Below are 14072 nucleotides of genomic sequence, written 5' to 3' on the forward strand. Positions count from 1 at the left end.
GACAATTTTAAGATGTCAATGATTTTCCTTTTACATTAGTATCTGTTCCACGAAGTCCTACACACTCACCAGAGTAAACAACTCCTGCAACATTGGGGTTTAAGAAACTAGTCAATCCTTTAGAAGTTACAGAATGGTCTCCTACTTCCTACTCTCTAGAACTGTTATCTAATAGAACTTTTGGTAATGACGGGAATGTTCTACATCTATGCTGTCCAACATGGTAGCCACTAACCATATGCAGATACTGAATACTTGAAATATGGCCATTGTGACTGAGGAACTGGATTTTAAATTTTATTTAATCAGATGAATTTAGATAGCCACAAGTGGCTAATGGCTACTATAGCTAGAGCACAGCTCTATGACATTCTCTGAGATCTCCACAAAGCTCTGATACCTACCTCAGTATAATTTTCTAACACCTAAAATTCAAAAAAAAAAAAAAAAAAAAGGATTCTGTTGCTTGTACAATCTCAACTCAATATGACTATAATATATTACAATAAATAAAAGTGACAAACCCAGGCCACATTAATGAGTTCTTGGTAGGGCATAAAGTAATTGCTGAATATTTTACAGAGAAAAATACGATTAGAATATAAACTAGGTATATGTGAAAATGTTTATTTTTAAAGACTATTTAGGATGTCCAGATAGGATGGAAAAATGAACACAAATGCCTATCCCTTTTCAGTTTTGATGCCCTAACTGAATACTGCTTCATGATTTGAAAACAAAGGAGTCACCACAACAAATAGAACTGAAAAGGCACTTTAGTGAAAATTAAAGTTACAGATAGAATAAAATTCCGGAACACAAAACACAGAGACGAATGTTAACTGAAGAGGTAGAGTAGAGGAAGATAACGGGTTATGGTGCTGATATAGAGGGACACGTACAAAGAGAAGCTAATTTGCCCCAGTGAAATAAGAAGACTCTCAGGACTCAACAAGTGCCTAGCAAAATGGAGAGTGGGAGTTATAAAGGACTATGATCTGAGAGACTAACTCAAGGTCCATAAATAATTGGTGACTCCTACTCCCCATTTTTCCCAAAGTATAACTAAAGATAGGAAAGCAGATAGCAACTGACCAGCCCAGAGAAATGACATCCCAAACCCTCCCCGAAATTTGAAGCTTTCACAGTTAAGATTAAATATAGTAAAGTATACAATATACAGTAAATCTTCTGGTATTAAAACTTTATGGCAGAGGCAGCAAGTGGGGGAAAAATATTTAAATATGCTCCTTCAGACAATGAAAATGAAAAAAAGTTGTTCCTTTGAAACACTGCTCTAAAGTAAGGTTTTTCAGTCTGCACTCCTGATCTATATTTTGGTGCCTTACTCTCAACTCTAAATGGGCAACCAAAATACTGATGTATAAGGAAAGCCTCCAAGAAAAGAGGGACATAAACAGAAGGACAGAAACACACACAAAATGACTCCAGAGGAGATAAAAAATATGTTCAAAAAAGGAGAAGAAAAACACAAAAGTAGAGAGAGAGACATCAATCCAGGAGTGTCAGTTTCTAACAAAACAGATTAGAGAGAAAACAGAAGAGAATAAATTATCCAAGAAAGTAGACAATTTATCAAAGCTGAAAGATAGTGCAGTGCTAGAACTATACTGAAAAGTCTAAGGACCAAGGAGTAGGCATGAATTCATGGCAGGAGTTAAATATACTCTACAACTGATACATCAAGAAATAGCTGCATTAAGTATACTGTTTAATAATATGGAGCTAAATAACAAAAGAAATATTTAAGAGTTAAAAGAATATTCTGGGATGTAAGAATGGGGATGGAAGAATGTAAGAATATATATACACATATTTCTTTATTGTTTCTTAACCATGTAAATGTACTTTTTTAAAACCCATAAAAGACACTTTTTGATTAAATGAGTGAATGTACTGATCAATTCATTTTCCATGAGCTTCTTTAGCATACTAGTGTCTATTACAAGTCCATGTGTCATGGGCCAGAACCACAACACCACATTAGTACAGTGGGCCATGGAGGACATTAGCTTTAATGTTTTGCTGTTTAAGGATACATTCCATAACCTTGGAGTCTATCAAGTGCAAAGTTGGCAAAAAAATTAACTATGCAATAATGATTCTCACTATATATAACTCTGTTGTCATTAACAACCTTGAAGTAATAGCGCTTTCTTCCCCCTTTGATGATTCTGCCCTATTTTTCAATGGTAAGAAAAGCAAGTATGTCTAGACATCTGACTTTTTATTTTTCTTGGTCTGTCCCTAGAAGAATGAAAGACTCCTTCAGATTGAAGGGAACTGTGACATGATTTAGTTTTCACTGATATGTACCAAGTCTAAGTAAAAACCCAAGGACTTCATCTCTGCCAGGCAGCAATGCTAACTCAACATACTTTCTACCTCCCTAGGTTTCAAAACTTCTCTATAACTATGAATCAATTCCTTCTTCTCAACTACCCAAAACTCATTAATCATCTAGTTTCAAATAATCACATACTTTTAAAATTAACTGCTAATTTTAAGTAGTCATTTAATTTTAAAATTTAATATGATAGATTATTATTCTTTGCAGAAATATTCTATAAACACTAAATTATTGAATAATTAATCACTATTCCTTGGGGAAATTCAGGGTGGGATTCCCATGAGCCTCTGGTAATTCTATTTTTGTCAGTCCATCAATATGTAATCTTGTTTTATGTTTCTCAGACATCTTATTTAATATTGATTCATTAACAATGAATTCACACTCAACAGCACCCTGACTCATGCCTTAACAAAGGTTCCCTAAAACTGTATTTTCTCATAACCTTCCTGCACTTAGGAATGTGAGACAACATTTCAGCACTGTGCTTGGGGGGAACATTTTCTAAAAAGTTGAAATATAAGTGATTTACAAGTTGTGTTAGTTTCTCGTGTACAGGAAAATTATTCAGTTATACATACATATACACATATTCATATAAATATATATACATATATATATATAAATATTTATATATATATATATATATTTTCAGATCCTTTCCCATTATAGTTTATCACAGGACATTGAATATAGTTCCCTGTGCTACACAGTAAGACCTTGTTTATATACAGCGGTTTGTATCTGCTAATTTCAGACCCTTAATTTATCCCTCTCCACCCTCTTTGGTAACTGTAAATTTGTTTTCTATGTCTGTGAGTCTGTTTCTGTTTCATAAATAAGTTTATTTGTGTCATATCTTAGACTCCACATATAAGTGGTATCATATGGTATTTGTCTTTAACTTACTTCTCCTAGTATATAATAATCTCTAGGTCCATCCATGTTACTGCAAATGGCATTATTTCATTATTTTTTATGGCTGAGTAGTATTCCAGAGAGAGAGAGAGAGAGACAGTGTGTGTGTGTGTGTAGATACACTCCACATCTTCTTTATCTGTTCATCTGTCACTGGACATTGAGGTTGGTTGCACATTCAGCTACTGTAAATGGTACTGCTATGAACATTGTGGTGTATGTATCTTTTTGAATTGTAGTTTTCTCTGGATATATGCCCGGGAATGGGATTGCTGGATCAAATGGCAACTCTGTTTTTAGTTTTCTGAGGAACTGCCATACTATTTTCCATAATGGCTGCACCAATTTACATTCCCACCAACAGTGAAGGAGGGGTCCCCCATTTTTCCACATGCTCTCCAGCATTTCATTTGTAGATTTTTTAAAATAATGGCCAGTCTGACTGGTGCGAGATGGTATCTCACTGGAGTTTTGATTTACATTTCTCTAATAAGTAGCAATGTTGAACACCATTACGTGTCTATTGGCCGTCTGTGTATCTTTGGAGAAATGTCTTGAGCAGCATTTTTAATAGCAAAATGACCAAGAAAAAGCACAAAATGCTTTTTTAAAAAGTAGCACTAAATAAATGACAAGGACACTTGTTTATAGCATGAGAGCTGAACAAGAAGGCACAGCACTGTCTTGTCCCACCTCATCTAAGTGTCACAGCACTCAAAATTTTCCTGCTCTGCACATGCCCACAAATGACGATAAAAGCACTGCATATATTTTGGGGTTATAATTTTAGCAAGCAAGTGAGTTGACACATACAGAATGTATAAACAATGAGGATCAACTGAACATATTAAAGCGCATCTAAAGATAAACCTCTTAATAAAAACTATAAGAGTTTACAAAGTGTTTTTAAAATATTGTAAGAATGCTTACTGATCAATATAGACTTTAAGGTCTGCACAATGACTGAAGTAAAATAAAGCAATAAAAAAGAAAGGTATATCATCAGGACATACATTTACAATGATTCTGTAACTCATTCATGTTGCAAATTTAAGCCAATATTAAAAATTTAAGGCTGGGCCACTGATACTACCCTACATCACAGCAATTATCTGACAGTATTTAACTCAAAAAAAGTATAATTAAAAACATCAGGTATGATTTAAGAGCAAGATTTTTCAACCAGGAATGAGTCTCATGACAATATTTATTATTCTGGTAATCTCGGCTGAATCTATATAGACAGTTGTTTCCTCAGAGTTCAAACAGATCCTTGGCCTTCTGCCACAAAGCCTGTAACTCCAGCAAAGAAACTGTAATCCAATAGTATAAGATACAAGTCAAAGTGCAAGGACAAACACTTACTACCTTGTAATACTGCCAAATGTGAAACTCAAAAATATACTGTAGGATTCTTTTAGGCAAATAAGCAAAACAATGGTTCAAAACATGTATTTATAATAATTCTAGTCCAAAGTCAACTAAACAACTTAAATAAAGCCATGTTTGTGCTTATTTGGCAACACATATACTAAAATTGGAACAACACAGAGAAGGTTAGCATGGCCCCTGCTCAAGGATGACATGCAAACTCATGATGCATTCCATATTTAAAACAAAAAACAACAGCAACAAAAACCATGTTCATATTATCCAAAGGAGTCTATAGATTCCCTAACAAAATTCCAATGGCATTTTTCACAAAAATAGAACAAACAATCCTAAAATCTGCATGGAACCACATAAAATCGTGACTAGCCAAAGCAATCTTGGGTAACAAGAACAAAGTTGAAGGCATCATGGTCTCTGATTTCAAACTATATTACAAGGCTATAGTAATCAAAATAGTACAGTATTGGCACAAAAACAGACACACAAACTAAGGGAACAGAATAGAGAGACCAGAAATAAACCCACGCATATATGGTCAGTTAATTTGTAACAAAGGAGCTAAAAATACACAATGGAGATAAGACAGCCTCTTCAATACATGCTTTTGGGACAAATGAAGAGCCAAATGTAAAAGAATGACGAGACCCCATTTTACTCCATACACAAAATCAACTCAAAATGAGTTAATGACTTGAACACAAGGACCAAAACCATAAACCTTCTAAAAGAAAACAAAAGGGATAAACTCCTTGACATCCATCTTGGCAATAATTAAAGATAACAACTGCTAACAGGTATGTCCTTTTCAAGAGAGCATTGACATGTGTAAGGCAAAAACTGAAAGGCATAGGGAAGGAGAGGGAATTAAATGAAAGCAGTGAAGAGATACTACAAATTTCTAGTTATAAGACGAATAAGTACAAGACAAATCTAACATACAGGACAAATATAATCAACACAGCTGTATGTTATATATGAAAGTTGTTTGAGAGTAAATCCTAAATTCTCATTACAAGAAAAATAATTTCTTAAAATTTCATTAATTTTTGTATCTAAATGAGATGTCCACTAAATTTACTGTGATAATCATTTCATGATGTATTTAGGTCAAATCATTATGCTGTACACCTTAAACATACAGTGCTATACATCAACTATATCTCTATACACTAGAAAAGAAAAACGACAAATACACTAATACAGTTAGAAACTTAAACACTCCTCCATCAGTAAATGACATATCCAGCAGGAAGAAAATCAGTAGTAAGATACAGTTGGATTTTTTTCCCAACTTTACTGAGATATAATTGACATATGAAATAAGCTATACAACACAATGATTTGACACACATATATTTTGAAATGATTCCCATAAGTTAACATTTATCACAGCATAGAGTAACAAAGAAATTTTTTTCTTGTGATTAAAAACTTTTAAGATCTACAATCTTAACAACTTTTAAATATATAATAGAGTATTGTTAACTATAATCACCATACTATATATTACATCCCCAGAACTTATTTACCTTGATACTGGAAGTTAATGCTTTTTAGTAAGGATACAGTTGAGGTGAACAGTACCAACAATCAATTGAATCTAACTGACATTTAGAAAACACTTCATCCAACATCATTAGAATACACATTCTTCTCCAGCATACATGGAACACTCACCAAAATAAACCATATTCTGGACAAAAAAACTACAATGTAACAAATTTAAAATAAATTTATAGCAGTCATATAATATATGATCTCAGATCACAATGGAATGAAATCAGAAATCAACAAAAGAAAGACAGGTGAAAAAGACCCACAACACACTTCTACCTAAGAGGGGTCAAAAAAGAAATCTCAAGAAATTTTAGGACTGCACAACCCATGGCATATGGAAGTTCCCAGGCTAGGGGTCAAATTGGAGCTGTAGAGCTGTAGCTGCTGGCCTACACCACAGCTACAGCAACAGGGATCTAAGCCACATCTGCAACCACACCACAGCTCATGACAATGCCAAATCCTTAACCTACTAAGCAAGCCATGGATTGAACCTGCATCCTCATGGATACTAATCAGATTTGTTACCACCATGCCACAATGAGAACTCTTTAAATATTTTGAAATAAATGAAAATTCAACTTAACAAACTTTGTGGGATGCAGCAAAAGGAGGGTTTAGAGGGAAATTTATAGCCCTAAATGCACACATTGGGGAAAAAGAAAGATCTGAAAGCAATAATCTAAGATTTGATTTTAGGAATCAAGAGAAAGACAAACAACATAAAATTAAAGCAAGTAGGAGGAAAGAAATAATACAAATTACATTAAAAGAATCACTGAAATTAAAGACAAAATCAACAGATTAAAAATCAATAAAACAAGGGAGTTCTTTTGCGGCACACAGACTGAACCTGCATCCTAACAGATACTAGTTGGGTTGATTTCCACTTGGGTCACTGCTGTGGCATGAGATCAATCCCTGGGCCAAGAACTTCCACATTCCACAGGCAGGGCCAAAAAAAAAAAAAAAAAAAAATCAACAACAAAAAAATCTGGTTCTTTGAAAAGATCAATAACATTAATAAACTTCTATCAATCTTCAAGTAAAAAAGAGAAATGACACACAGGTTACTAATATCAGAAATAAGAGGGGTCCACCTTAACTAATCTATGGACAGAAAAAAGGTAATGAAGAAATAATATGAACAACTCTATGTTTGCAAATTTGATGATTTAGATGAACCAGACCAATTCCTCAAAAGAGATAAACCACCAAAACTCACAAGAGAAGAAACAGATAACCTGAACAGTCCTATATCTATCTTAAAACTCAATCAGGAGTTCCTGTTGCGGTTCAGCAGTTAAAGAACCTGACTAGCATCCATGAGGATGTGGGTTCAATTCCCTGGCCTTGCTCAGTTGGACCTGGCATTGCTGTGAGCTGTGGTGTAGGTCACAGACATAGGCTGGAACCTGAGCTGCTGTGGCACAGGCCAGCAGCTACAGCTCCAATTGGACCTCTAGCCTGGGAACCTCCATATGCCGTGGGTGCAGCCGTAAAAAGACAAAAAAAAAAAAAAAAGACAAAAAACCCCACACCCGAATCAGTAATTAATAACTCTGAGCAAACCAGGAATAAAGGGGGAACTTCTTCAACTTGATAAAGAGTATCTGTAAGAAACTTATCTTCATACATTTAATAATGAGGAACTTGAAACTTTCCCTCTAAAATCTGATACAAGGACACTGCCTCTTACTATTGCCTTTCTACATCATACTAGAAGTCATGCTAATGCAATAAGGCAAGAGAAAGAAATAAAAGGTATACTGAATGGGAAAGAATAATACATCTGTCTTTATTGGCAGAAGACATGATTGCTTATGTATAGAATCTGAAAGAAATAACAAAAAAACTGCTGGAATTAATAAGTAGTTACCACAAGGTTAAAGAATAAAGTTTAATAAACAAAAGTCAATTGCTTTCTCATGTATCATTAAGGGACAGCTGAACTTTCAAATTATAAACACAATCTCAATAACCAAAAAAACCACTCCGAAACAGTTAAGAATAAACTTTTTAAAATGTACAAGATCTATAGGAGGAAAATCACAAAACTCTGAAGAAAGAAACCAAAGAAGGTATAAATAAATAACTATACCATATTCATGGACTACAAGAATAGTTATAAATAAGTAACTATTCCATATTCATGGACTGCAAATGCCTCCCTATTGTTAAGTCAATTTTTCCTATTTAATACAGATTCAGTGCAATCTCTCAATCAAAATCCCATCAAGTTATTTTCTGGATATCAACAAACTGATTCTAAAATTTGCAGAGGCAAATGATCCTGAATAGCCAACACAATACTGAAAGAAAAGAACCAAGTTGGAAGACTCACATTATCTGACTTTAAGACTTATTACAGAGCTACGGTAATCAAGACAGTGTGGGAATGGTTAAATAACAGACAAATACATCAATGAAACAAAAATTCGGAGAGCCCATAAATAGAACCCCACAAATGCACTCAAACTGATATTTGACAAAGGAGAAAAAAATACAATGGAGAGAAGTTCTCATTGTGGCTCAGCGGAAATGAACCCGACTAGTATCCATAGGATGTGGGTTCGTTCCCTGGCCTTGCTCAGTGGATAAGGATCAGGCATTGCCGCGAGCTGTGGTGTAGGTGGCAGACACAGCTTGGAACTGACACGGCTGTGGCTATGGTGTAGACCAGCATTTACAGCTCTGATTTGACACCTAGCCTGGGAACTTCCAGGTGCTGCAGGTGTGGCCATAAAAAGAAGAAAAAATACAATAATCAAGACAGTCTCTTCAACAAAGAGATGATATTGGAACAAGTGGAATCCATTTGCAAAAATATGCACCTAGACAAAGACCATACAACTTTAACACACACACACAATTCAAAACGGATCACAGACCTAAATGCAAATATAAAATCATAAACTTCTGGAGTATAACATGGGAGAAATGTTAATGATCTTATGTTTGGTAGTGAGTTTTTAGATATAACATTGAAGGCACTATTCAGGAAAGAAAAACAATTCTGAAATCGGACATTACTAAAAATTAAAATTCTGCTCTGTGAAAATACTAAGAGAATGAAAAGACAAGCCACAAACTAGGAGAAAATATTTGCAGAACACTTATCTGATAGAGGATTGATGTTCAAAAATATACAAAAATCTCAAAACTGAACAATAAGAAAACCAAGGCATTTTAAAAATAGGCAAAAGACTAAACAGATACTTCACCTCCAAAAAATATACAGATGACAAATAAGTATTTGAAAAGATGCTCAACATCATATATTATTAGGAAACTGATAATTAAAACGAGATACCATTACACATCTATTAGAATGGCTAAAATGAGGGGAAAAAACTGACAATATCAAATGCTGATAAGGATATGGAACAACAGGAACTCTAACTGCTACTGGGAGTGCAAAATGATCCACTCACTTGAGAAGACAGTTTGGCAGTTTCTTGCAAATCCAAGCACACTCTTCTGTCAACTAGGTATTTACTCACTTGAACTGAAAATTTCAATCCACACAAAACCCCATACTTGAATGTTTAGAGACGCTTTGTTCATAATCACCAAAAAGTGTAAGCAATTAAGATGTCCTTCAATAGGTGAACAGACATACTGAGGTATATCCAGACCATGGAATATTATACAGTGAATTTAAATGAGCCATTAATCCATAAAAATACATACGAGAATCTTAATTGCATATTGCTAAGTGAAGGAATCAGTCTAAAAAAGCTACACACTATATGATTCCAAGCATATGATATTCTGAAAGAGGCAAAATTAGAGACAGAGATCAGTGGCCAACAGTTGCCAGGGGTTTGGTAAAAAGTAACACAGAATGGATAGGTAAAGCATGGGAGATTTTTAAGGTAGTGAAACTATATTGTCTGACATGGTAGATACATGAGATTATGCATTTGTCAAAGCCCATAAAACCATACAACACAAAGAATAGACCTCAATGTACAACTCAATGTAATATTATTTTCATTAATCATAACGTATCAATATTGGTTCATTAATTGCAACAAATATACACACTAATGCAGTATGGGTAGCAAGGAGGGGGCTATACGCAAATACTCTGAACTGTTAGCTCAATTTGTCTGGCACCTTGTTAGAATATTAAGAAAATGTGTATATATATACGTACATATAGACACACATGTATATATACACACACATGTGTAAAATTAAGCTATTTACACTCTTAATTAATAACAGATTGGTGAAAAATGCAATAGATAGATGAGGATGTAATAGATAGTCATGTCCTGGAATTTACCATTTTGTTGGTAGTTTTGTCTTTCACTCCCATTCCCAATACTCCAGAAGAAAAGAGAAATGTTATTCATTATTTTGAGTGGGGCTCATTCCAGAAATAAAAATATAGATAGTTTCAGAAAATGCAAGAGAATCAGACTGAATTTACAGACTAAAGGAGAATGAAGTCTAGAGTCATGGGTATAAATCACTAACCCCTAAAGTAGAAGTCTAAACTTTAATAATCATCAGGGGCCAAGACACAAAACTGTATAATATATGGGTGGAACTGAGAGAGATACAGCTTACAAAACACTAAGGAAAGTTTGGCCTAAAGGACTAAAGTTTCAAATACTTGTAAAAAAAAACCAAAGAGGCCAAATAAAATGTGTGCTGACTAGAGTTCTGTCATCTAACAATTAAGCTGGTCTCAGTAACTTTCTTCAACACTGTACAAACAGAAAAGCACTTATTAAATGAAGAGTCTAATGTGCCCCTCTTACCAGTAAGAATACTTACTGAAATACCAAATCTACTGGTAAGTCATTTATCTAATGCAACCTAAATCACCAACATTTGGTTTAAGCAACTTATTAGCATAATTTACCTCTTGAATCATAAAGTATCTTAATTAATTTTTAAAAATATACGTCTGGAGTTCCCAACTGGCTCAGCGGTTAATGTACCTAACTAGCATCCATGAGGATGTGGGTTCAATCCCTGGCCACGCTCAGTGGATTAAGGATCTGGCATTGCCATGAGCTATGGAGTAGGTCGCAGACGTGGCTCGGATCCTTTGTTGCTGTGGCTGGGGTGTAGGCCGGTGGCCACAACTCTGATTAGACCCCTAGCCTGGGAACCTCCATGTGCTGCAAGTGCAGCCCTAGAAAAGACAAAAAAACCAAAAACAAAAAAACAAAAAAAACCTCATCTTAAGCAAATATCCTGACATTAAAATTATTTACATCATTTCATGTTTATAAAACTATCGTATTTTGAGCTTTCACATAAAAGCTTTTAGAAACACACAAAGAGGTCTAAGAAGATAATGTAGATAGCCAAACTCATTAAAATTGTTTGAAATTTCCTCTAGAAATATGGAATATACTTTATTTCCCCTATACTTCATCTATAAGAAACATTCATGCATACAAAACTTGACTTAATCATGGGTGGCAATTGAAATGTAATAACCTGAACTGTTATGGTATAGTTATGAACAAATGAAATTATCAATAACTTTGTACAAAATTCATATATAATGAGTGAAAATGTCAATGAACTAAAGGAACAGATTAAAAATATTATATTTTTAAATTAGTTCAGTATATATGGTTTTAATGTTGCAAGATTAAAATGTAATAGAGATTTGTTACATAATGTGAACTACACTGAACTATACACTTAAAAATGTGTATATGGGGAGCTCCTGTCGTGGCTAAACAGCTTACAAAACCAACTAGCATCCATGAAAATGTGGGTTCGATTCCTGAACTTGCTCAGTGAGTTAACCATCCAGTGCTGCAAGGAGCTGTGGTGCAGGTAGCAGATGCAGTCTGAATCCCAAATTGCTGTGGTTATGGCACAGGTTGGCAGCTGTAGCTCCAATTCGATCCCTACACTGGGAACCTCCATATGCCAAAGGTGCAGCCCTAAAAAGCAAAAAATAAAATAAAATAATAAAATATAATAAAACAAGAATGTTTAAATGTTAATGCTGTTTTTCTTTTACCATAATAAAAAACTTTTAAAAAAATACTGTATTATTGGTTAGCATGCTTCACTCGATAACTGTGAAAAGGCCTAAAATGAATATGTTAACAAAAATATAATGACAAATATCAGCTTTAATATAATTTTTAATCCATACAAATTATTTCCTTCCAAGACTAAAAAAACATAATATAGGTTGAAATTTAATTCTCTAATGTGTTTTTCTCTGTATTTCCTATAACCACTGGGTTTACTCTACAAAAAGATAAGATTTAATAAATTCACATTTAATGTCTTTTATCATAAAAATTACAGCAAATAAAAGATGATTAGAAATTTGTCTCCTCAATAACTGAATCCAGCAGATAATTATTACATAATAGCCACAAACTTTTCAATGAAAACATATTAAAAACATGTTAAAATATTCCATATTAGCTTCTGTTATTTTTATCATATAATTTCTATTTAATGGTTATCTGTAATTCCACCTCAAAAGTTAAACAGGACATTTCTATAGCACATAGCTCTTATTTAGGAAAATAAGTTATTTTATCATAAATTCAAAGTTTCTAGAATGTTGCTGAGGCAACAAAATCTCTCTTTTTGAGAGAAGTTTAAAAAAAGACAAAAGGAATTCCAGCTGTGGTTAATGCTCTAGCTTGTCTCTGTGGAGGCACTAGTACAATCCTCAGCCCCAAGCAGTGACTTAAGGATCTGGCCTTGCTGCAGCTGTGACACAGGCCACAGCTCTAGCTCAGATTTGATCCCTGGCCCAGGATACGCTGCAGCTGTGCTGTGCCCAAAAACAGAAAAACAAATAAAAAAGGGCAATAGGTTTACATTCACTGTGGTTTACTTCAACAGAAAGAGAGAAAAATGAAGCAGAGAAGGTGAAAATAAACATAAATTTTCTCTTATTGTCAAATAGACTATATACATCACTCCTTAGTCATCTCCATTATATATATATATATATATATATATATATATATATATATATATAATATGCCTAGAGTTTCACAATAGCAATCCTGCAATATTTCAAGCTAAAAACTTCAGAATGTATTAGTTCATATTTAAACAAACAATCCAGAAGATCCATGAACCAATAAGGGACCACTACAGGAGTCAATGAACAAAACAGATACTTCAGGATATTCTGGATGCATGGACTACTGCCATTAACCTTAGGTGGTACACAGATACATATTTTAAATTTTAATTAGTATGCATTCAGTTTCATAGCTTGCTTACAGCAAAGAATGCTGAATTCCCCATGTAGGGTAATGATACATAAAGTTTCATTTTGAAATACATCTTTTTAGGTATAAAAGAGGGTCAGTTTAAAGAGAAACATTAAATTAAAGTGGCACAGAGAACAGACTGGTGGTTGCCAAGGGAAAGCAGGGAGGCAGGGGGATGGACTTAGAGTTTGAAGCTAATAGATGCAAACTGTTACATTCAGAATGGATGAACAACAAGGTCCTACTGTACAGCACAGGAAACTATATCCAATTGCCTGGGATATATTGACAGAAAAAAATATAAAAAATAATATATATATGTGTATAACTGACAGACTCTGCTGTATAGCAAAAATTGGCACATTTTAAATGAACTATAATTTAAATAAATAAATAAATACATCAAGAAATGGCATAGCTAGAGGACGTACAGATTTCATAATTTGGTGAAGGTGGCCTGTGAATGATTTCTGAGAAGCACTGCTATAAGCTATACTTGTCAAGAAAATAGTGGTGTCATTAATGTCAGACATTCTGCTAAGTGCTTCAAATACATTATCTCATCCCATCTTTATAAGAGTCTATTAGATTATAACTAAATA

At 34.0% G+C, this 14072-nt stretch overlaps 1 protein-coding gene and 1 non-coding gene across 9 annotated transcripts in view; one reads left to right on the top strand and one right to left on the bottom strand.

Moving 5' to 3' along the window:
- Positions 1-14072, bottom strand: part of FNIP1 (folliculin interacting protein 1) — a 135909-nt gene that overhangs the window by 26211 nt on the left and 95626 nt on the right. The window lies entirely within an intron of this gene.
- Positions 4798-4903, top strand: LOC146405743 (U6 spliceosomal RNA). The gene has a single exon (XR_014839271.1). It is a non-coding gene; the product is annotated as a U6 spliceosomal RNA (small nuclear RNA).

The sequence above is a fragment of the Sus scrofa genome, chromosome 2 (genome assembly GCF_054392235.1).
Source record: "Sus scrofa isolate SSC_HxYL_T2T_F1_AM1 chromosome 2, Sscrofa_HxYL_maternal_Yorkshire_Landrace_v2.0, whole genome shotgun sequence".
NCBI lineage: Eukaryota > Metazoa > Chordata > Mammalia > Artiodactyla > Suidae > Sus > Sus scrofa.